Source organism: Acomys russatus, chromosome 24, assembly GCF_903995435.1.
Source record: "Acomys russatus chromosome 24, mAcoRus1.1, whole genome shotgun sequence".
Taxonomy (NCBI): Eukaryota; Metazoa; Chordata; class Mammalia; order Rodentia; family Muridae; genus Acomys; species Acomys russatus.
Genome location: NC_067160.1, coordinates 44,006,031 through 44,032,289, shown reverse-complemented (window position 1 = coordinate 44,032,289; position 26,259 = coordinate 44,006,031).

Here is a 26,259-nt window from a genome sequence, read left to right as displayed (position 1 = left end):
TAAGATCCAGTTCCAGCACGCTCTGCAGGCAGGACAAACTATAGTTTGAAAAGTTTTGTGGCTGGGTTAGTGTCTGAATTGTTCCACTTAAGGACTTGCCTGGTTACAGAAGATGGCCATTTATTGCTTTGTGTCCCACATTACTAGGACTCTTTGCTAGAGTTAGTTTTATAGATTCTGTGGCATTTCCATTGTACTAGTTTCTACCTAGACTTGAAAATGCCCCTGAATTGCAGTTGTTTCTCTGCCATTTTCTCCTATTTAATGCTCCCCTGTTCCCAATACCTGCCCCCCCCAGTTCACCTGTGAAATACATTCTAGTTTTCACTTACCAAGGGAGATCCTTGTCTCCCCCCTTAAACCTTTCTTTTTACTTAGCTTCGCTGGGCCTATGTATAATAGCATGATGTGAAAATATCATTATTTTCTTTCTGGGTCTGAGTTACTTCACCAGGATGAAGATGGGCAGACAAAATGACACATTAGAGAAAGATTTGACACAATGAGACAGAATAAGAGAGGCCCAACTCTGACAGAGAGGAGAGAGAAGCTGCTTAGGAGAAAGCAGCACAAAGAGAGAGAGAGAGAGAGAGAGAGAGAGAGAGAGAGAGAGAGAGAGAGAGAGAGAGAGAGAGAGGAGGTGGTTTTACTGGGACAGTTGTACATAGACAACTGTAGAGAGAGAACAAGCTAGACACTGGTGAAGACAGAATGATCTAGAGAATGGGAAGGAGCCAGAAGATATTGCTAACATTAGTATGAGGCCAAGCAGAGCAATTCAGTCAAAGGCTGGAGAAAGAAGCCAGATTGAATCTGTCAGCTACAGTTTGAGCCAGAGCATCTGAGATGAACCAGCCAACAAGAATTCAGAAATAACTATAAATGGTTATCTTATTCAGCAGTAAGTCTAGTCTCAGAGGTTGAAAACAATCTAGGTCTAGGTTAGATTATATGGAAGCTAGAAGCTTCCGGAAGTAAGCCTAGGTTACCAGACAGAGGCTGTAAGCCCCTAAGATGACAATTACATCAGGTGAATAAAAGTCACTTCAATAGGGAATATTCCCAGGAGTTATAGAACTGGGTCTTGAGGTAGATTTCTACTTTTCTGGGAAACCACCGTGCGGATTTCTGAAGTAGCTACACAAGTTTGCACTCCCATCAGCAGTGGAAAAGTCTTCCCTTCACTACACATCCTTGCCAGAATGATCTGCCATTTGTGTTTTTGATCACAGTCATTTTAACATGTGTAAAAGGGAATGTCAAAGCCTTTTTGATTTACATTTCGGTGATGGCTAAGGATGTTGAACATTTCATTGCTTCTTGGCCATTTGAGATTCCTCTGTTTCGATCTGAGCCCCATTTTAAAAATTAGATTATTTAGTTTCTTGATGTTTGGTTTCTTGAGTTGTTTATAGATTTTGGATATTATCACTCTGTTATATTTGGACTCAGTGAAAGGATTTTCCCATTCTCTCAGCTGCCATTTTGTCCTGTTGATGGCATCCTTTACTTTACAGAAGCTTTTAAGTTTCACGAGGTTTTGTTTCTTAAAGAACATATAAATTCCACTGAGAAAGCTTTCAATGGTTTATTCTAACTAACTATACAAAACCTATAACTCACCATTTCAGTTAATGTGTTTGGTAGGTGATCCCTGGAGATCTGTCAATCTTTGTCCTCCCATGCTGGGAGTAGATATTTATCACCACATCCAGCTCTTATAGGGGTACTGGGGATATGAACTCAGGTTTTCATGCATATATAGAAGACACATTACACACAGAGCAAATTACTCAGCTCACAAATTGAGTTTTATGATGATGTTTTGATGCATTGTCCAGATCTTTGCCTCAGTGTCTCATAAAATGAGTTTTAGGGACCACAAATCCTTGAGCCCCCACGACCATCAAGGAATAGGAATAAAGCCAGCACAACAGTAAGGTAATCTCTCTGTGTCTTTCCCTCTCTCAGTTCTTCTTTCCTTCTCTCCGTTTCTCTAAGCCCTAGGTTGGCACTGTGCTGAGGCTATAACAGAGATAAACAGCAACAAGGTCTCCCTTCAGAGATGCTTCTGCTTCAGTTGGTCCAACACCACAGAGACGGACCATCTCTGAAGTAGCACTACTCACTGAAATTGCAGTTCACTTTCTTGTGGCTTTTGTGTGCACAATACAGTGTTTATATTTCTTTAGTGAATTAAGAACGGATGTAAGTGATGTAACCCCTCCTTAACTCCACTGAAATATCAAGTTCATCACAAATGTTTGGTAACTTGCTCTCTGCTTTCTGAAGGTGACCTCCATTGCATAAAAATTTTTTTTTATTTCACTAATTAAAACACACATATATAAAGTTGGTATAACTCTAAACTGATATTTTGTATTCACAAGTGAAGAAAATTACTAAAGCAATCTTAGAGAACTGTGATATGTGCCACACCATTTAACAATAGCCATCAGAGGGATACATGATAGCTGCTTTGTTTCCTTTCTGTTGATTCAGAATATTGAACTATTATGTTTTCTTCAAGAAACCCCTCTGCAACCAATTGAATATACTCTCTATGGACAGAAATGTATTTTCAGTTATTGAATCTTAGGTATAAATGTACTACTGTTGGGGTATTTGGGATACTCAGTAAAAAAAAAAAAAAAAAAAAAAAAAAAAAAAAAAAAAAACAGGTAAACAAACAAACAGACAGCTGTGTTCAAAATATGCAATCATCCCTGGATGGTGTATATTTTAAATATCACATAAATTTAAGTAAAGGGCAGCTTTTTTTCTTTTTTCCCCTGTGGCAATGGAAGACAGATAGCAAAATATCCTCATTCCTGAAAGAAGTGAGCTGTACAATAGTTTCTTCCTAAAATATAATTTTTATTTAATGTGCACTAATTGGAATTTTGCCTGCATGTGCATCTGTGTGAAGGTATTATATCCCATGGAACTGGAGTTACAGACAGTTTTAATCTGCCATGTGGTTGCTGGAAATTAAATCTGGGTTTGCTGGAAGAGCAGACAGTGCTCTTAACCACTGAGTCGTCTCTCCAACCCTACAATATTTTTCTTATCTCAGTCTTTGACTAGCTGTTTACCTGGAGCAATGCAGGTTTTCTTTGTTGAGAATCTTGGAATTTCAATGAGGCAAAACCAGTTAATATTGTCTTAATTTCATGGCAAAATAACTGAAGTTGCATAATATCTCTTGATATATATATATTAAAATAAGAAAGTCTAATGTGAACAATGTGTTTAATGTATTCACTGTTTCAGTGACTGATGCCAGGTAGAGCAGGTTTCATGAGGAATGCTTGCTGTTTCTGCTACTCTTGAGCATCCATGAGAAGAAAGGATGACACAAATTAAAAATTGTGTACCAGGAAGTCCTACCAGTATTTTGTGGTACTAATACATTACTGCTGGCAGTCAAGGCACCCCTGTATGGCAGAAGCCTGAAAGCATTTAGGCTTTCAGTAAACCAGTAAGAAAATTCAGTGACAAAGGTGGCTGCTGCCAAGCCTGACACACTGAATTCAATCACCAGAATGCACATGGAGGAAAGAAAGAGCTTCTTACTCCAAGTTGTCCTGTGACTTTCACTCTTGAGCCATGGTGCACATGTACACTAGACACACACACAATAAAAAAAATGCAGAATAAACTTTTAGAACTGAGGCTTGTCACATCAACTATCAATGTTGACTATATTGTTGCAGCAGTTATCAAGGCATGTCGCCTGTTAAAATTTCAGAATTCACTCATGTGCCTCTCTTTTCTCTCATTGATGAACTTCTTGGGGATGAAGAAGATGCTTTATCAATCACTCCTACAATGAAACATAATGCTTATCTGTGAAGTTTACTGTGCCCAATTTCTTAGGCATGTTGTGTTATGAAACACAAGCTTAAAAAGGAAATCTTAATTTTTCAAGACAAACTAGATATCTTGAGACAAATTTTTCTCTCAGTAAGTCCATAATCTAGGCAACATGTGGGCGTGGGGCTCAGACCTCACTATGTTGAAAAAAAAAAAAAAGAATCTGAAGTGAATACTTGTAGCCTGTTGGATTCGTATGGCCTCTCTGACTTCTGCTTTAGGTATTAGTCAGCCTTAAGGAAGTTGCCATTTCATAAAAGAAGGATCAGTGCAAATGTGTACAATTTAGTGTGTAAAATGTCAACAGTATTTCTTCCAATCATCAAATCCTTAGGAGCAAGATTTTCAAATAAGCATTTAAAACTCCATTGAAATGATGCTTGCTATGTTTCTGACCATACCACCCATTTCTCTTTGACAGGACTGTGGGAAGCCTGGGTATGCATAGTTTATGTGCTACAATTACTTTATATTTCACCATTCAAATTTCACCATTTATAAGAATCAAAATACAGGATGAAGCTGAATATCTACTTTCTGATATAAACACATAAAATGCAACATACCATGATTTTTTATAACCTCCCATAATTCCTTACCAACTTTGGAATTTTTATTCTTTTCTTTCTACAGGAAACAAACATTGCATTGCAAATGGAAAATTCCATGATACTTAACTTGTCTAAAACCAGTGTTCTGTTCGAATCACGTTTTTTTTTTTTTTTTTTTTAACTTGTGGGAATAATTTAATTAAACTAATCATTTCTGAACAAACTTTAAATAGCACTTTTCTTAGCTTATGTTGAAACCATTCCTACTCTATTCACAATCAGAATTTGGAAAGAATCTAAATGTCCTTCAACATTTGAATGAATAAAGAATAGAATATTGTTCATTCATTAAAAAATCTCTGGATGCAAAGGGAGATAGATGGCACTAGAAAAAAAAAATCATCCAGAGTGAGATAACTCAGGCCCAGAAAGATAGGTATATGTATTTATCTATATCTGGAAATAAACTGCTAAGTTGGTGATAACCAAGGTATAATATGTAGAACCCAAGAGTTTAGCAAGGGACCAGAGGTATGATGAGTAGGCAGATTGATCTGTTGAGGAAATGAAAATATAACAGGTAGGAAATGGGGGGATCAAGTGGAGATGGGGAAGAAAGAGTGGAATGAAAAAGGGAATAGAGAAGAAATGGCTACAATTAAGGAGCATTTGATGGTTATTATGGAAACGTAATAGAGTAGAATCTTCCTAAATCCATGTATATATAAAGGAAATCTAAATGAAATCAACAGGGGGAGACATAGCACCACCTGGACATCTTATGTCACCAAATGAAAGTGTTAATACTAGAAATAAATTACACATAATTGAGTTTTGTTCTTAAACTATTATCAGTAGTTTCTAATTTTGAATTCTCCATTCAATAAAACTATGGGCAAACCTCTCAATTTCTGATAGATGTATTTATTACTACTACATGTACAGGAGGTATTATGACTATAAATGTTTAGTTCTGTGCCATTAAAGAAATGAAAACATAAAGATACTTAGCTCAATAGGTGATGCAAATTATCGTTTCACTAAATGTCATGGTTCTTCTTTGTTTTTAATGTATCTAGCTGTAGAATTATCTAGAAGATACAATTACAATGGTTGTATTTTTTACGGGTATTTTCAGGCTATTTTAATTTAGAAGAGTTCCCAGTGAATGTACATAGTACCAATACATGGACTTAGTTTGTCAACTGAAGAAAAAAAAATTAAGAAAAAGGCAAACTGAACAGCATCATGCATCTCTCCTTCTCTTCAATGATAGTAATGCCATGGGAACAGGTGCCTCATATTCCTTCTGCCTTCTATGCCAAGGTAGACTATACCTTCAAATAATGAGCCAAAATAACCCCTTCCTCCACTCGGGAGGCAGAGGCAGGCGGATCGCTGTGAGTTCAAGGCCAGCCTGGTCTACAAAGCGAGTCCAGGACAGCCAAGATTACACAAAGAACCCCTGTCTCAAAAAACTAAACAAACAAACAAACAAACAAACAAAAATAACCCCTTCCTCCTCAAGTTGCCTATATAATGTATTTTTGTCCTAGTAACAGAAAAAATAACTACTATATTATTCAATAAATATTATCTATTGTTTTCTTTTTTTATATCTATTGTTTTCAATGTTTGTCTTCTGTGTTCCATTTCCACTATTTTCAGATACTCTTAGGCACTGCCTTTTCATTCATCTCATTTTTTCACCCTGATTTCACTCTGTTAATTCCTAACCATTCTTAGCTCATGGCTCAGTTACACTTCTAGGCCCTGCTTGTGTGTTCCTCAGAAACTCTCCCTTCCATAATGTCCCCATGTTCTCAGGAATACCCTAGGGAAATTTAGTTTGTCTACCAGGCCAACCTCATGAATAACACAGATACATGCCCCTCTGAATCAATCCATACTTAAAAGCATAACTTGGAACACGTAATATGTACAATAGCCCATTAGGCTAAGTGACTAATATTTGTCTTAGCACATCATCCACATTTTTAGGCACAGAAGAGGTAGCACAGCTTCTTTACCAGCAAAAGGAGATGCAGATAAAATTAACATATCTGATGCTTTCTTTGTTACCATTGAATTGGAACAACCTATATATCTGAAATAAAAGATAAATGATAAGACGTTTTGTATATAATTTATGGTATTATTAGGAGATACAGTCTTACAGCAAACTCCCTATTCATTTGGATCTTATATTCTACGCATACCTTTTCTGCAATGTTCTTTGAGCCTTAGGTACAGAAACATTTTATAGATGTATTCATTATTACTTGGATCTGAATTTTGATTGGTAGTTTTCTCTGTCTATTACAAAAGGAAATTTCCTTGATGATGGGTGAAGACTACACTTATTTGTGGGTATAAAATTATCTACACAGATAGTTGTTAAGTAATATTATGGTTTGATATATAGGGTTCAAACACGAGCTGAAGAAGGGTGACACTATGAACATGAAAAAACAGGGCGGAAAAAAGCCCACTAAACCTGAACCCTAGACAAAGACCTATAGCCAACTGAGGAAATCTGAGAAGACTGTAGGAGAGATGGTCTTCTCTAAGGAATGAACACACCCATTGTGTTCCAGAGTCAATACTTTAGCTCTGAAAACATAAATAGAGTTAACTTCTATTAATGGGGCATATTGTATTTAGGAATATATATGTTTATACATGTATGCATGCAATAATAATTAATGAAAATGTCATAATTTTGAAGAAGACCAGGGAGTAACATATGGGAGTGTTTAGAGTGAGGAAAGGGAAGGAGAAATGTTATAATTAAATCATAATCTCAAAATAAATAAATAAAAAATAATAAATACTTATTTATAAAAGATGGAACTACCAACATGTCATAACTGTTCTAAATACAGTTAAGTATGAACAGCAACCAAAAAGAAATCCCCACAAAATTTTACTCAAGAGAGCCAGACGATAGTTTCACAATATACAATTGATAAAAGAAGTTCATATATCTGTGTCGCATAGAAAAACCACAAACAATATATAAGACAAAGATAGTTTTTCCCCATGAATCTTTCTAATCCCATAGCAATGTTCTACAATGAGAACTACTTGGGGGGAGGGGACACTGGAGCAGCTTTGGGCTTGTATCTCTGTCTGTCCATGCCCCATCTGCCTGACCCATTTGGGACACAGGAAAAGAAATAGCAGAAGAGGTCCTTCAACCTGAGCAGCTTTGGGATTGGACATCTCTCTGCATGCTTCTCTCTGGTTTGGTCCATCTGGGGCACAGAGAATGAGCCAGTGAAGGTGAGTTGGGCACAGACCACAAAACATTACCTGCCATCCCCAGAAGGACTGTGGGATACCCTAGCAGCTTTGGGAATTGAACTCTCTCCACTTATTCCCCTTCAGCCTAGTCCATCTGGGACACAGCCAAGGAAACAGGAAAGGAGGCCCTTGGGACACCCGTGCAGCTTTGGGCTTGGCCTTGGATCTCCCTCCCTCCCTCCTTCCCTCCCTCCCTCCCTCTCTCTCTCTCTCTGTCTCTCTCTCTGTCTCTCTGTCTCTGTCTCTGTCTCTGTCTCTGTCTATGTCTCTCTCTCTCTCTCTCTCTCTCTCTCTCTCTCTCTCTCTCTCTCTCTCTCTCTCTCTCTCTCTCTCTCTCTCTTTCTCCCCACACTACTCTCTGGCCTGGCCCATTTGGGACATAGAGAACAAACCAGAAGACATGAATTATATTCAGAAGAGGCCTGTGGGACAACTGAGCAGCTTTGTGATTGTATCTCTCTCTCTTCCTGCCATCACCAGACTGACACATCCAGGACACATCCAGCAAACAAGCAGAGGATGCCTGTGGAAAACCCAAGCAGCTTTGATTTTGGATATCTTTCCACCTACTCCTCAATGGCCTGGCCCATGTGGGTTACAGACATCGAACCAGTAGAGGTGAGTTAGCACTGGCCATAAACCACATTGTCCAGCATGCCAAGAAGGTCTGGGGGGCCCTGAGCAGCTTTCGTCTTAGAGTTCTTTCAGCTTGCTCTTCTCCTGCCTGACCAAACTAGGACAAGACAGTCAGTGAAGTGAATCTGAGCTGGGTGCAGGCTCCAATACCCATTGTCTTCTATCCAGAGGAAGTCTCTGGAGAGCCTTAACAAGCAGCTATCAGCTTGGAGATCTCTTTGCCTATCTCTGACCTGCCGGGCCCATCTAGCATCTCTAGGCCTGCTAGCATCAGAGACAACCAGATAGCTAGAGGCCAGCACAAGAACACAAGCAACAAAACTCAGAGCCATATGGCACCACCAGAAACCAGAGCTCTTGCCACAGAAAAATATGGAGATATTAAAACACCTGAAGTGCAAAAAGATTTTAAATCTAATGTAAGGAAAATGATAGAAGCCTTAAAGAAGAAGAAAAAAACCACAGGAAAATACATTCAAACAGATGAAGAAATTGAATAAATCCTATAAAGAACTACAGGAAAATATCCTCAAATTGGAGAAAAAAATGAAATAAATGAAAAGTTTTAATACCTAAAAAGGGAACTAGAAGCTACAAAGAAAACACACCATGAAACAATTAATCCTGGAGTTGGAAAACCTTGGGAAGAGAACAGGAATTTGCAGATACATGTAACACAAACAGAATACAAGAGATGACAGATAGAATCTCAAGTATAGAAGATATGGTTGAAGAAATTAACATATCAGTCAAAGGAAATGTTAAAACTAAAAATTCTCTGACAAAAACATATAAGAAATCTTGGACACTATATAAAGACCAAATCTAAGAATGACAGGACTAGAAGAAGGAGAAGACTCCAAGTTCCATTGTACAGAAAAAAAAACTTCAACAAAATCATAAAAGAAAACTTCCATCCTAAAGAGTGAAATGCCAATAAACATACAAGAAGCCTACAGAACCCCAAATAGATTAGACCAGAAAAAAAAATTCTCACATCACATAATAATCAAAACAGTAAATGTACAGAACAAAGAAATAATATTAAAAGCTGTAAGAGAAAAAGGCCAAGTCATATATAAAGACAAACCCATCAGAATTACACCTAACTTCTCAACAGAGACTATGAAGCTCAGAAGGGCCTGGACAGATATCATGCAGATACTAAGAGACCACAGATGTCAGCCCAGACTACTATACCCAGAAAAACTCTCAATCATCAAAAATTGAGAAAACAAGATTTTCCATGACAAAACCAAGTTTAAACAGTTCCTAGCCACAAATCCAGCCCTACAGAAGACACTAGAAGGAAACTCCCACCCAAAGAGCATAACTACATCCAGGAATACACAGGAAATAAAGAAATCCACATCCACAAAACTAAAAGAAAAGAAACACATCACTCTACTACCAACAACATAAACAAAACAAGAATTAACAACCATTGGTCAATAAAACCTCTCAACATCAGTGTCCTCAACTCTCCAATAAAAATGCACAGGTTGACAGAATGGGTGCAAAAACAGGACCCATCACTCTATTGCTTACAAGAAACATACCTCAGCAATAAAGTTACACATTACTTCAGAATAAAGGGCTGTGGAAAGGTATTCCAAGCAAGCAGACCCAAAAAATCAAGCTGGACTATACATTCTAGTATCGAATAAAAGAAACTTTCAACCAAAATTAATTAAAAGAGATCAGGGCATACTCTTCATATTCAACAAAGGGAAAATGCACCAAGATGACTTCTCAATTCTGAACTCCTATGCCCCAAGTGCAGGAGCACCCACATTCATAAAATAAACAATACTAACACTTAAATCACACACTGAATACCACATATTAATGGTGGGAAACTTCAACACCTCACTCTTACCAGTAGACTGATCATCAAGACTGAAACTAAATGGAGAAATTATGAAGCTAACAGACCTCAATAATCAAAGTACCTAAAAGAGAGCTACAGAACATTTCATGCAAACACTTGAGAATACACCTTCTTAGCACCTCACGAATCCTTCTCAAAAATGAAGATATACTTGGTGACAAAGCAAATCTCAACAGATACAAGAATTAAATAATCCCTTGCATGTTATCAGACCACTTCGAGTTAAAGCTGGAACTCAACAACAGAAACAACAGAAAACCTACAAAGACATGGAAACTGAACCACTCCCGACTCAATTACTTCTGGTACAGGTACAAAATAAAAAAATAAATTAAAGACTTCCTAGAATTCAATGAAACTGAAGGTACAAAATATCCAAGTTTGGGGACACACTGAAAGCAGCGCAAGGAGGAAAGTTCAAAGCACTAAGCACATTCATAAAGAAACTGAGAGATCCCATACTAGCAACTTAACAACAGCACACCTGAAAGCTCAAGAAGAAAAAGAAGCAGACAAACTCAAGAGAAATAAAAAGCAGTAAGTAATGAAGCTTAGGGCTGAAATCAATAAACTTGAAACTAAGAGAACAATTCAAAATATCAACGAAACCAAGATCTGGTTCTTTGAGAGAATCAACAAGATAGACAAACCCTTAGCCAAACTAACTAAAAGACAGAGGGAGATTATTAAAATTAACAAAATCAGAAAAGAAAAGCAAGACATAATGACAGATACCAAGGAAATCCAAAGAATCATTAGGTCTTACTTCAAAAGCCTATATGACACAAAATTAGAAATTCTAAATAAAATGGGCAATATTCTTGACAGTTACAAATTACCAAAATTGAATCAATATCCTGGAAACAAATTAAATAACCCTATATCCTCTAAGAAATTAGAAGCATTCATCAAAAGTCTCCAAACCAAAAAGATCTCCATGCCAGATGGTTTCAGTGCAGAATTCAACCAGACTTTCAAAGAGGAGCTGACACCAATTTTCTTCAAACTATTACACAAAATACAAACAGAAGGAAAATTTCCAAACTCATTGTTCACCTTTCATTCCTAAACCACACAAAGACTCAACAAAGAAAGAGAATTGAAGACCACTTTCCCTTATAAACATTGATGGAAAATTATTCAATAAATTATTCACAAACCAAATCCAAGAAGACATCAAAAATATCATTCATCATGACCAAACATACTTCATCCAAGGAATACAGGGTTGGCTCAGTGTATGGAAATCTATCAATGTAATGCATCACATAAACAAACTTAAAGGAAAAAAAAACACATCATCATCTCCTTAGGTGCCAAAAAGCATTTGACAAAATTCAACACCCATTCATTTTAAATGTCTTAGAGAGATCAGGGATATATACAGCAATATACAGCAAACCTATAGTCATCATCAACCTAAATGGAGAGAAACACAAATGAATTCCACTAAAATCAGGGACAGGACAAGGCTGTCCACTCTCTCCACAGTTCTTAAATACAGAACTTGAAGTCCTAGCTACAGCAGCAAGAAACCAAAAGGAAATCAAATAATACAAATCGAAAAGGAAGAGGTCAAAGTATCACTATTTGCAGATGATGACATTATATATATGTATATATATATATACATATATATATACACACACACACACACATACACACACACACATATGTGTGTGTGTGTGTTTGTCTCCCAAAATTCTATCAAGTAACTCCTACAGCTGATAAACACCTGCAGCAAGGTGGATGGATAAAAAATCAACTAAAAAAATAATCAGTAGCCCTCCTTTATACAAAAGACAAAAGGATGAGAAAGAAATTAAGGAACCAACACACTTCACAATAGCCACAAAGCCATAAAGTATCTTAGTGTAACTCTAACCAAGAAAGGGAAATACTTGTATGAAAAAAAAAAAGTTAAAACCTTAGAAGAAAGTAACTGAAGAAAATATCAGAAGATGGAAAGTTCTCCTATGTTCGTGGATCAGTAGGATTAACATAGTAAAGATGCCATCTTACCAAAAGCAATCTATATATTCAATGCAATTCCCATCAAAATGCCAGCACAACTTTTTAAAGAACTTGAAAAAATAATTATCAGCTTCATATGGAAATACAAACATCCTAAATAGCTAAGGTAATCCTATACAATAAAATATCTTCCAAAGCAATCTCCATGCCTGACTTCAAGCTGTACTATGGCATAATAGTAGTAAAAACAGTATGGCATTGGCATAGAAACAGGCTGTTTGATCAATGTAATCAAATTGAAGACCCAGAAAAATAAGCCACACCACTATGGACATTTGAATTTTGACAAGTCAAAATCATACAATGGAAAAAAGATAGCATCTCTAACAAGTGGTTCTGGTCTAACTGGATGTCTACAGATAAAATAAAAAAGGCAAATATACCCTTATTTATTGGTCTGCACCAAACTGAAGCCCAAGTGAATTAAAGATCTCAGCATAAAATCAGGTACACTAAATCTCTTAGGAGAAAAAGTTGAAAAGAGTCTTGAGCTCCTTGGCATAGTAGAAAGCCAACAGTTGAGGTCCTAAGATGAACAATCAATAAATGAGATCTCATGAAACTGAAAAGCTTCTGTAAGGTAAAGGACACTGTCAACAGAACAAAACAACAGCTTTCAGACTGGGAAAAGATCTTCATCACTCCTGTATCTGACAAAGGGCAAATATCCAAAATATATAAAGAACTCAAGAAATTAAATACCACCAAATGAAATAATCCAATTTAAATATGATGTACAGAACTAAACAGAAAACTCTGTACAAAGGAATACAGCTGACCCAGAAACACTTAAAGAAATGCACAATGTCCCTAGTCATCAGGAAATGTAAATCAAAAGAATTCAGATATTCCATCTTACATCTATCTTAATGACTAAGAGCAAAAACTCAAGTGACAGCACATGGTGGTAAGGATGTGGAGACAAGGGAATAATCTTTCATTGCTGATGGGAGTTTAAATATGTACAACCACTTTGGAAACTAAGCTGATGCTTTTTCAGAGAATTGCTAATAGCTCTCTCTCAAGACCCAGTGATACAACTCCTGGGAATATATCTTAAAGATGTTCTACCATACAACAAGGGCATTTTCTCAACTATGCTCACAGCTGCATGACTCATAATAGCTAGAATCTGGAAATAACCTATATGTCCCTCAACTGAAGAATGGATAAAGAAACTATGGCAGATTTACACAACGGAATACTCCTCAGCTATTAAAAACAAGTAAATCTTGAAATTTGCAAGCAAATGGATGGAACTAGAAACGATCATATTGAATGAGGTAACCCAGATCCAGAAAGACATAATCTCTTAGAAGGGAATATTAGCCACATAATATAGCATAACTACACTGTAATACACACACCTAAAGAAGCTAAATAACAAAAAGGACCCTAGATATAATGCTTAACTCTCCTCCAGAAGGGCTACTAGAATAGACCCCAGAAGCAGTTGAAGAGAGGAACAGGACAGGAGCCTACTGTAAAGGTCCTCTGAAATTCTCCATTCAGGAGCCAAGGCTGAGACTCACAACCAAACTTCAGGGTTGAACACAGGGAGTGTAATGGAAGGATTAAGGTATAAAAGGACCAGGAGGAGACAGGAACCCCACAAAAGACCAATGGACCCAACAGATTCATGCCAGGGGGCAGGGTTGGGAGGGTGTGCTGAAGACACCGATTCACCAACCAAGTACCTAGACCTTATGCTCAGATGTAGTAGATAGGCAGAACAATTTCCTTGTGGGTCCCAAAATATGGGGAGTAGGGGCTCCTTCTGTCATGGGTTCTGGTGCCCACTTGTTGATCACTTTTTCCTGGCAAGGTGGCCTTGGTAATACACAGAGGAAGGGGATATAGGCAGTCCTGGGAGGCTGAAGTCAGGTGATATGGGAGGAGGGCTTCCCGTCTCTGAGGAGGAGGGCGTGAGGGACGGAGGATGAAACTGGGAGGTGATAGTGGATGGGGCTACAGTAGGCATGTAAAGTCAACAAATTAAAAATAAAATAAGAAGAGAAAAGTGATACTTTGTAAATATTCAAATTAAAAATGGACTTGATTTGCATTTTTAAGTTTCTTCTGACCAAAGTGTTCTCGTCTTTGACTATAGTAAATATTGTTGTAAAGGAATTTTCCACGTATAGCGCATCTCCAAACTTTTTAGCACAGCCCCTGAGGAGTCAGTGGTGATATGTAACGTTGGGTTGCTCTACTCTCAAGGCAAGTACAAGCTCTAAATGGATGGCAGCTTTAACTGAGGAAGTCAAACTTGATGGTGCACTCTTGGGTACAACTCTGTCCTTCACTGTTCTATACTCATTTATTGTGTTCCTTCATCTGTGTTTGCTCAGGGACCCTCTTGAGTTCTTAATAGTTGCTTTTCTAAAATTATAATCCCCTGATAGAGATAAAAATTCCTGTGCTAGTTCGTATGCATAAACAGAGGGAAAAAATCCGTTTTGTTCCTTTATGAGTGATTTCTCTATCCTCTATTGCTTGCACTTACTAACTTTTAAAAACTCTTATTAGAACCACAAAGGGTATATTCTGTGGTGTTAGCAGCAAGTTACCAGAAATCAACTCGTCCCTGGGTCACTATATTTAATGTCACTATGCTACAGTGGCTTCCCATATGCTACAAATATGAACTTCTATTAGTTTTATTTATTTATTTTAAATTTATTTATTTACTTTATATTTTTGTTTAGCCCCATCTATCTTCACCTTTAAGTTCAGCCCTCTCTCCCTGTCCCCCCTCTCCCTACCATATTACTCAGAGGAGGGGAGCCCCTCTTTCCATAGACCCCATCTCATCAAGTCATATCAGGACTAAGGTGTTTAGTCCTTTAGTCCATCTTTCCTGTGGCCTGCTAGTGGTGAAGTCATTGAAAAACTGGCAAAAGAGTCCATGTCAGAGAGAGTCTCAGTTCCCTTACTAGGGGATCCATGTGAATCCCCAGGTACCCATCGAGCTACGTCTTTGTAGGGGGCCTAGGTCCAGTCCATGCAAGGTCCTTCGTTGGTGCTTCAGTCTCATTAGGCTCTTCTGGGCCCTGGTTAGTTGGCTCTTTTGTTCTTCTTGTGAAGCACCACTTACATAAAGGGGAATAGAATAGACTGAGATAGTGTTGAAGAGAAGGAACAAAGTAGGAGAGGAAACACAGAGGGACATGAAAGGGAATATTAGACCTGGAGGGCAAAAGGCCTCTGGCAAAAAGAGAAACTGTGGGCAGTGGCATCTCTGTAACAAGCTGGAGACCAAAGTCAGTCTGGGCTCCCAGGGGGATATGAGAGGTACTCTAGGAGAAAGTCCTAATAGCATGACCCATAGAGACTGAAGGGGGCAGCCTCTAACTAGACAAGTCTCCTAGTAGAGGAAGGGGAGCACCAGTCTACCCACAAAAACTTGAACTCAAAATTTACCCTACCTACAAGATGATATGCGAGGATAAAGATCTTTCTTAGTTTTAAACTGGATGGAAAATATTTCATCATGTCTCCACTTTTTTCTGTGTTTTTCTGACCTATAATTTACAAGGCTTAGAATAGATTAATGTGTTAAGTTACTGTTTTTTCAATAGCACATATCTTCCCAGGCCTCTTGGCACTGAATAAATATTTATTTATGAAAACTACAAATTGAGTGCTAAGAATATTTATTAACCAAGGGAAAATTATAGGTGTTGTTCAGGAGTCATGGGTGAGGGCATGTTGTATTTTCAAGATTTCAATATCATCAACAGATTAGTGTGTGAGTGTATGTATGTGCATACATGTTTGCATGTGTTTGTATGTATATGCACACATGCACATTGTGTGTGCATATGTATGTGTGTGGTGTGTGGTGTTGTGTGTGTGTGTGTATGTGGTGTGTGTGTGTATGTGTGTATACGTGTGTGTGTGTGCTTGCAAAATGAATAGAAATGGAAGTTTTGCTTGGTTTCTGGTGTCCTGTGTTTGCTGAAGTTACGGGGTTTACTCTTCTTGAGCTCGCTCTTCTCATTCTTCTCCTGTTTTAAACCTTACAGGTAAGATACAACAATGTATGATTCTTTTTTTTCTTTCCAAGTATCTACAAAAACGCTAATCTTAATGCAAACTTTAAAAGTAGTGTAAACCCTAAATTTCTTGTTTCCAACAATTATTCATATTTTATAATTTCTAATTACCACTCATGTCATCATAAGTTGATGTACATATTCTTGTTCCTAAGACTCTAGGAGATTTTAGGAAGGTAGAAAGTATTTCATTGCTAATATAATATCTTTTATATATTTCCTTAAACAAATGTTCTGGTTACTAAACATGTTCAAGCTATCCTCACTTTAGAGGCTCCCAATGTAATCCAGGCATGGCGGCACTCAGTAGAGAATATTTTACACTAATTAAAAAAAAAAAAAAAGAGCAGCAGTGACAAACAGATTTGGAACATGCAACACTAGTGTCATTTATCCCTAATTCAACTTGATTTTGAAGTACAGAGAAGTTTGATTTTCCTGCAAGTAATAATTCCTGAATCATTTCTAGCACTGGGATATGGATTAAGCATGAAATGCCCTGCAGATGTATAAAGATAAACAGAATCAATACCTCTCCAGTTATTATGGTTCCAGAATGATAACTCAAAGCTACATGAGGAAAGGATAAGTAAATTTTTAAGAAATTAGAAGTTTGAATCCTAAAAATAGTTTTAGTTATTACTAATATTTTATTTTGTCTCTTACTTTCAACCTGATCTTCAATATAAAAAATAATTAAAATGAGAAAATAGTAAATGGAAACCTGAGAGGAATAATTTGAATGTTTTTTCCAAATATACTTAGAAGAGCTTCAAAAAAGCTAAGGTGATGTGGCTGAGTACTGGAGAGGGGACAACAAAAATTTTGTTGGCAACTTCTTTTATAAAGGTGACAGTATATGGCACCCACATAACGGTGCCACATTTATTTTTTTAGTGATTTCATCTAAAAAGTGTATAACAAAATGGTAAGGTTTTGAATTCCAGGATGATAGGCACATCAGTGATTCACATATAATTATGTAATTTTCTGTATGATTAAAATATTTATAATAGTTTAGTGTTAAATATTTTAATACACTAAGCAATATTTTCAACATTTAAAATAGCAATATCATACAATGTTTTTTAAATCTTTTATTATTAATTTATTCTTGTTACATCTCAATGGTTATCCCATCCCTTGTGTCCTCCGATTCTTCTCTCCCTCCTCTTTTCCCCTTATTCCCCTCCCCTATGACTGTTCCTGAGGGGGATTACCTCCCCCTCTATATGCTCATAGGGTATCAAGTCTCTTCTTGGTAATCTGCTGTCCTTCCTCTGGGTGCCACCAGGTCTCCCCCTCCAGGGGACATGGTCAAAGGTGAGGCACCATGGTAGGTGAGAAAGTCATATCCCACTCTCTACTCAAGTGTGGAGACTTTAATCATTATGACTCAATAGCTTATGTCTAATAACACAGAGATGTGTAATTGAGCATTAATGTATAGTTAATGTGAATATTCATGGGGTTAATATTTATTGTCGATTTATCTTTATAGTCTATATAACATTGATATTATTTACTTGCTTATATGCTAGGGGAAAATAATTTAATGTAAAATATACATATAATGTTGTGGGTGGAATATAAAATTATGTACAATAAAATTCAAGAGGTAGTTTAAGTAGAACATCAGCTTTGGGAGTTGATGGTGGAGACAGGGTCTTCTCTTGATGCCCCAAGGAGATTAATTCTTCATTTCTGGTTTACAAGGCCAATGTGTAATGTGTTATACTATTGGGGCATTTTAATTTTAGTATTTTATTTTCGATTAACCCTGAGATTGGTATGAGGATGAGAATAATAGAGAAGCAGCTAATTGAGGCTGTTTGGCCAATGATAATAAAGGGTGTTCTACTGGTTGTCCTCCAACTCAAGTTCGGATTAGGAGGTTGGCTGTTAGAACTCAAAACATGATTTGACTAATTGGGCGGAAGATAAGGCTTTGCTGTTTTGAAGTGTGTGTGAGGGGTAATAAGGCCAGAATAAGAATAGAAAATACTAGGGCTAATACACCCCCAAGTTTGTTGGGGATGGATCGTAGATAGCATAGGCGAATAGAAAGTATTTGTATTCTGGTTTTTCTTCTTTTATGTGGTTTTGACTAGCCAGAAGTATTAGGGGTAGGAGTCAGGTTGTTAGGATGATTAGGGGGGTGGGAGATGTAATCGGAGGATAGGGAGGTAGAGAAGGTTGAATAGTTATCGTTTTGTCATAAGAGGGTAAGGCTTAGTAGGCTAATTATGAAGCTGTGTGATGTTACGTTAATTCATAAATTTATTTTTTGATAGTCAGGTTAGGGGAGGAGTATAGGTGAAGCTATAATAATTTTTAGCATTGTAGGGCATTCAGATTTTCTGTTCCGTATGTATTTGAGACTTTTACTAGTAGAGCTAGTCCGACGGCTGCTTCGCATGTTGCAAATACTAGAATAATAATGGGGATTGGGAAGAAGGCTATTGAGTTGATATTTAGGGAGGAGACAGATACCATTATGAATAGGGAGAGTATTATCCCTTCTAGGCACAGTAGTGTAGATATGAGGTGTGATCGGAATATTAGAGTGCCTAGGAGTGATAGGGAGAAAGCTAGGGGTAGGTTAATACAGATAGGAGACACTTGGTAATTGCAGCTATTTATAGTTGTGCTAGTTGGTTGATGATTGTGGCTGGGTGGTCTTTGTTTATTGGAGGGTTTATTATTATTGAAATCACCCGAGATAACTAGGTATGAATAATAGTAGCGTCAGGGTTAGTGACACTAGGAATGAGAGAAAGTAGATTTTGATTAGACCTTTTTGGTTGGATACTAGCTTGGATATAAGGATATGGAAACTTGATGTGGATTTAGGGATAGTAGCTTCTAATCAGGTCTGGTCTAGGGTGCTTATAGGGATTTTTATACTTGAGTTCAGTACTTTTATAGGGATGAGTCGGTGGGTGATAAGGGGGAAGTATCCCAGTAGGGTTGAGAATGTGGAGTAGGGAGAAGTTTTGTTGGGAGTTAGGTTTGAAGTAAAGTTATTTAATTCCAGGGACACTAAAAGTCTCATAATTGTGACGAATAGAGCTTCTATCTTTAGTTGTCAGGGTATAGTTATAATTTGAGTGTTAATTGGTGGAATGTTGTGTGAGATGATGCTGCCTAGTGCCAGACGTTTGATAGGGTTTATGAGTTTGGGGTTGTTTTCATTTATTGTAATTAGAGGGGGGTATCGTGGTTTTGTTATTGTGACAAAGTAAATGATTCACATACTGTAGGCGGCTGTTAGGGAGGTTGCAATTAGTGTAATTAGAAGGGCTCAGGCGTTGGTATTCGACGTGTTAATAGATTCGATGATAAGGTCTTTGGAGTAGAACCCTGTGAGGAATGATACGCCAGTTAAGGCTAGGCTACCAATAGTTAAGCAGGATGTGGTGAATGGGAGAGTGGGGGTTGTATTTCCCATTTTTCGGATGTCTTGTTCGTCATTTAGGTTGTGGATAATGGAGCCAGGGCATATGAATAGCATGGCTTTGAAGAAGGCGTGTATACAAATATGAAGGAAAGCTAGGTATGGTTGATTAATACCTAGGGTGACTATTATTAGGCCCAGTTGGCTGGATGTAGCGAATGCTACAATTTTTTTAATGTAGTTTTGGGTTAGTGCGCAGATTGCTGTAAATAGGGTAGTAATGGACTCCAGACATGGTATGAGGGTTAAGATAGTATTGTTGTTTGAGGTAAGGGGAAAGAATCGGATTATTAAGAAGATTCCTGCTACTACTATAGTGCTTGAGTGGAGTAGGGCTGATACGGGGGTTGGTCCTTCTATGGCTGAGGGGAGTCATGGGTGGAGTCCAAATTGGGCTGATTTTCCAGTTGCTGCTAGTAGGAGGCCTAGAAGTGGGACAATGCTGTAGTTGTCATGTATAGAGATTTGTTGAATGTCTCATGAGTTAGAATTAAGACAGAATCACGTTATAGCCACGATGAACCCGATATCGCCAATACGGTTATATAAGATGGCTTGTAGTGCTGCAGTGTTTGCGTCTGTTCGGCTGTATCATCAGCCAATAAGCAGAAATGATATGATACCTACACCTTCTCAGCCAATGAATAGTTGGAATAAGTTGTTAGCGGAGGTTAGGATAATTATTGTGATTAAGAATAGAAGGAGGTATTTGATGAAGCAGTTTAGATGGGGGTCTGAGTGCATGTATCAGGAGGAGAATTCTGTAATAGATCATGTTACAAAGAGGGCCACTGATATAAACAGGATAGAGAAGAAATCAATTTTAAAGTTAATTGATAAATTGATTGTATTGATGGTCATTCAGTGTCAGCTGGAGATTATTGATTCAATATTATAGTGAAGTAGGATGGTTAGGGGTATTAGGCTAATCAAGAAAGCATGTTTAATGGATGAAGTTACATAGTCAGGGGAGTTGATGTATTTTGTGAGGTGTGTCAGGGATAATAAAGTAGGCAATATAAGAGTTAATAGGGTTAGAAGAACTAGGGGTGTAATAAAATTTATTACTTTTATTTGGAGTTGCACCAAGTTTTTGGTTCCTAAGACCAATGGCTTTCCACTATCCTATAAAAGTAAGAAAGCCATATGTTTAGATATGGTTGCATGAATTAGCAGTCTTGTCTTCTTTCTTGGTAGGTAAGAAGGGTTTAGGTCGTCTATTGTCAGATTCACAGTCTAAGGTTTGTAAAAACTATATCTACACATGTTCCCTAAAGTTAGTCCGGGTTTTATAGTTAGGAGAATTAGTGGTATGCTGTGCAGTGATGTAAGAGTAAGTTCTCGAGTGTGTGAGGGTTGTAGGTTGTTGATGTGGTAATTAAGTTTTCCTCGTTGGGTTATGATAATTATATAAAGTGAGTATAGGGCTGTGACAATAATATTCGTTCCTATAAGGTTATTTGATAGATTGGATCAGGAGAGTAGTGATATGGTGATTAGTAGTTCTCCGATGAGATTAATTGAGGGGGGTAGGGCTAGGTTTGCTAGACTTGCTAGAATTCATCAAACTGCTATAAGCGGAAAAATTGTTTGGAGGCTGCGAGCTAAGATTATTGTTCGACTCCGGGTTCGCTCGTGGTTTGAGTTTGCTAAGCAGAATATAAGTGATGAGGTTAACCCGTGGGCAGTTATTAGGGCTATTGCTCCTATAAAGCTTCATGGTGTTTGGATTATAATTGATGCAATAACTAGTGCTATGTGGCTAACTGAGGGGTAAGCGATTAGGGATTTTAAGTCTGTTTGTCGTAGGCAGATTGAGCTAGTTATGATTATTCCTCATAATGATAAAATAATGAACGGGTATGATATGGATTTTGTAATGGGTTCCGGTGTAACGGAGATTCGTATTATGCCGTATCCTCCTAGTTTTAGTAGGATGGCTGTTAGTACCATAGATCCTGCAATAGGGGCCTCTACGTGGGCTTTGGGGAGTCAAAGATGGACTCCGTATAGTGGTATTTTAATTAGAAATGCTAATATACATGCTAGTCATAAAATGTTATTTGATCAAGTAATATGAATTGTTTGACTGCTGAGCGTTAAGATAATGAATTTTAGGGTTCCGATTGAATTTTGAGTTATAATTAGGGCGACGAGGAGTGGAATAGAGCCTACTAGGTTGTGGAAAAGAAAGTATAACCCTGCGTTTAGTCGTTCCGTTTGATTCCCCCATCGTGTAATGATAATAAGTGTGGGGATTAAGGTGGCTTCAAATATAATGTAAAATTTGATTATTTCGGTTGCAGAGAATGTAATGATTAGGATTTGTAGTAGGGTAAGTATAGAGATATATAGTTTTTTGTATTCTGGTTTTTCTTCTTTTATGTGGTTTTGACTAGCCAGAAGTATTAGGGGTAGGAGTCAGGTTGTTAGGATGATTAGGGGGGTGGAGATGTAATCGGAGGATAGGGAGGTAGAGAAGGTTGAATAGTTATCGTTTTGTCATAAGAGGGTAAGGCTTAGTAGGCTAATTATGAAGCTGTGTGATGTTACGTTAATTCATAAATTTATTTTTTGATAGTCAGGTTAGGGGAGGAGTATAGGTGAAGCTATAATAATTTTTAGCATTGTAGGGCATTCAGATTTTCTGTTCCGTATGTATTTGAGACTTTTACTAGTAGAGCTAGTCCGACGGCTGCTTCGCATGTTGCAAATACTAGAATAATAATGGGGATTGGGAAGAAGGCTATTGAGTTGATATTTAGGGAGGAGACGGATACTATTATGAATAGGGAGAGTATTATCCCTTCTAGGCATAGTAGTGTAGATATGAGGTGTGATCGGAATATTAGAGTGCCTAGGAGTGATAGGGAGAAAGCTAGGGTTAGGTTAATATAGATAGGAGACACTTGGTAATTATGGTGGGGGCCACAATCTAATGAGTCGAAATTATTAATTTTAGTTAAACTAATTACCACTTATTCTGTTCATTCTAGGCCTTTGTGTACTCATTCGTAGGCTAAGCCTAGAGAGAGGATTGAAACTAGAAGGAATGCATATAGTATTATGTGGTAGACGTTAGGTGTTTGTATGGCTCAGGGGATGGGTAATAATAGTGCGATTTCTAGGTCAAATAGAAGAAATGTGATGGAAAATGGGAGGCAGGCTGAATCTATTGGGTCAAAGCCGCATTCGTAGGGGTTTGCCTTTTCTGTGTACACATTAGTTAGGGGGATTCAGAAGGCTACTGTAATTAGGAGGAGTGACAGGGTGATGTTGACAGTGATGGCTACAAGTATGTTAATTACTTTCTTCTAGTTTATTCTAGATCTAACTAATTGGAAGTCAGTTGTACTTATTATGCTAAGAAAGCATGAGCCTCATCAGTAAATTGATACGTATAGGAATAATCAAACTACGTCTACGAAGTGTCAGTATCATGCTGCGGCTTCAAAGCCAAAGCGGTGCTTTGATGTGAAGTGAAATTTCATTTGTCGTAGCAGACAGATAATTAAGAAGGTTGTGCCAATAATTACATGGAGTCCGTGAAAACCTGTTGCTATAAAGAATGTTGATCCACAGATTCCATCTGAGATAGAAAAGGGGGTTTCAAAGTATTCGGAAGCCTGTAGGATGGTAAAGTAAAGTCCTAGTGCAATTGTAATAAATAGGGCCTGGTTTATGTGTACTCGTTTTCTTTCTATTAGACTATGGTGGGCCCATGTGATTGATACTCCCGAGGCTAATAGGACAGATGTATTAAGGAGGGGTACTTCTAAGGGGTTTAGGGGTGAGATTCCTGCGGGTGGTCAGAATCCTCCTAGGTCGTGTGTTGGGACTAGGCTTGAGTGGTAGAAGGCTCAGAAAAATCCGGTGAAAAAGAAGATTTCTGATACAATAAATAAATAAGACTATTCCATAGCGTAAGCCTTTTTGTACGATAGGGGTGTGATGGCCTTGAAAGGTTCCTTGACGAATTACGTCTCGTCATCATTGGAATGTTGTTAATAGATTTACTAGTAAGGCCCGTTAGCAGTATCGCTGTAGAACCATAGTGGAACCATATTACTATGCCGGATGTGAGGAGAAGAGCTGATAGGGCTCCTGTTAGTGGCCATGGGCTAGAGTTGACTATGTGGAAGGCGTGGGTTTGGTGGTTCATTATGTGTTGTTGTGTAAGTAGAGGCTTACTAGTAGGGTAAATACATAGGCTTGGATTAGAGCTACAGCAAACTCTAGTACGGTCAAGAGTAGGAGGACAATGAATGTAATTATGGCAGTCGGGGGCCTGATGCTTATGAGTACTAATGTAGCCCCTCCAATTAGATGCATGAGTAGGTGTCCAGCAGTAATGTTGGCTGTAAGTCAAACTGCTAGGGCTATGGGTTGAATAAAAAGACTAATTGTTTCAATAATAATTAGTATGGGGATGGGAGTGATGGGGGTACCTTGGGGTAAAAAATGGGCTAATGAGTCTTTTAGTTTGTGGCAGAAGCCTATGATTACTGCTCCTGCTCACAGAGGGATGGCTATGCTAAGGTTTATGGAAAGTTGGGTAGTTGGTGTGAATGTGTGGGGGAGGAGGCCGAGTAGGTTGGTTGAGCCAATAAGTACGATTAAGGAAATAATCATTAGTGACCTTGAAATCAATTTTATGACCTTGATAGAGGCCCTTAAAGAGGAACTGAATAAACTCCTAAAAGAAATCCAGGAAATATAAACAAACAATTGGAGGATGCATGGTTTCTCTCAAGAAATGCGACATTTATTAAGCTATGAGGCATAGATGTAAATTATATATTTTTTTTTTACAGATTAAGAAACATAAATATAGACAGACATGGTGGCACATGCTTTTAATCCCAGCACTTGGGAGACAGAGGCAGGTAGATCACAGTGAGTTCGAAGCCAAGCCTGGTTTACAAAGTGAATCCAGAACAGCCAAGGACACACAGAGAAGCCTTGTCTCAAAAAACCAAAAAAAAAAAAAAAAAAAAAAAAAAAAAAAAAAAGAAAAGAAAAGAGAAAAAAGAAACATACAAATAGTCAGTAAGCGATATGTTTAAGTGAGTGCTGCCAACAAGCAGCTGCCCAGCGTTCCAGTAAGGCATCTGGCTTCAGACACTAGTGTTTCCCTTTAGTCTGTTGTCTTCTGTTCTTCACTGTCTCTTCTTTCTTTCCTTTTCTTATTGGTTTCTTTAATTTGTTATTAAAGTTTATTCACATTACACCCCAGTTATTATTTCCTGGCTCTTATCCCCCAGTTCTCATCCTCTGTCCCTCTTCCATCTGCCCACCTCCCCCAACCCCTGCACACAGACTCACTATGGGCGAGTCTCCTTCCCCACTGTTTGGTCACAGTCTATCAGGTTCCATCAGGGTAGTCTGTCTGCATCCCCTTCACTCAGGTGCCCCTAATGCCACCCTGGCAAGGGGAAGTGATCAAATTGCAGGCATCCGAGTTCATGTCAGAGGCAGTCCCTCTCTCCCCGCCTCCTCATACACATGGAGCGTGAGCTGCCTATCAGTTACATCTCTACAGGGGGGTCCAGGTACCCTGTGTGCTTTGTTCTTGGTTGGTGTGTAAGTCTGTGCAGGTCCCCTGGATCCAGATCCACTGGACCTGGTGGTCTTCCTGTAGAGCTCCTGACCCCTCTGGGTCCTTCCATTCCCCACCCACCCCCACCCCCACCCCTCACAACTCTTTCATCCAACTCTCAGCTCTCCTCCCAAGGTCTAGATGAAAGTCCCAGTATCTGTCCAAAATCCCCCATAGTGCCTAGTGGAGTTTCTCAGAGGACTTCTATGTTGGGCTAATATCCACTTGTAAGTGAGTATAGACTACGTGTGTCTTTCTGGGTCTAGGTTACCTAACTCAGCATGACCTTTTCTAGCTGCATCCATTTGCCTTCAGATTTCAAGATTTCCTTGCTTTTGACAGCTGAATAGCAATCCTTTTGTACAACCGCTTTAGAAATCAATCGGGTGCTTTCTCAGAAAATGTATTTATTTATTCACTTTACATCTCTGTCATAGTATCTCCCTCCTCTGCTCCCAGTCCAACCTTACCTTTCCTATCTCCCTTCTCCTATTCCTTAGAAAAGAGAACCACCCACCCAACCCCAGCTCATCAAGTAGCATGAAGACAGGCTTCTTCCCTCAGCCTGTCAAGGCAACCTCACCAAGGGAAAGTGATTGAAAGGCAGGTTTGAAGACCAGATAGTTTAGTCTTTAAATTAACCTTAGTAGGTTAGGGGTTAAGATGTTTTTAGATTAAAATAGATGTTTTAAGTTAATAGAGATGAGATATGATAGATATTAATCTCCATTCAGAAATTTAGACCCAAGAAGATAAGAAAGATGTTTACTTTAAGGTTGCCAAATACAAATGGTCAAATCACTATGAATGTAACATTTATATAATTCCTGATTATCTCATGGTTCTTCCTG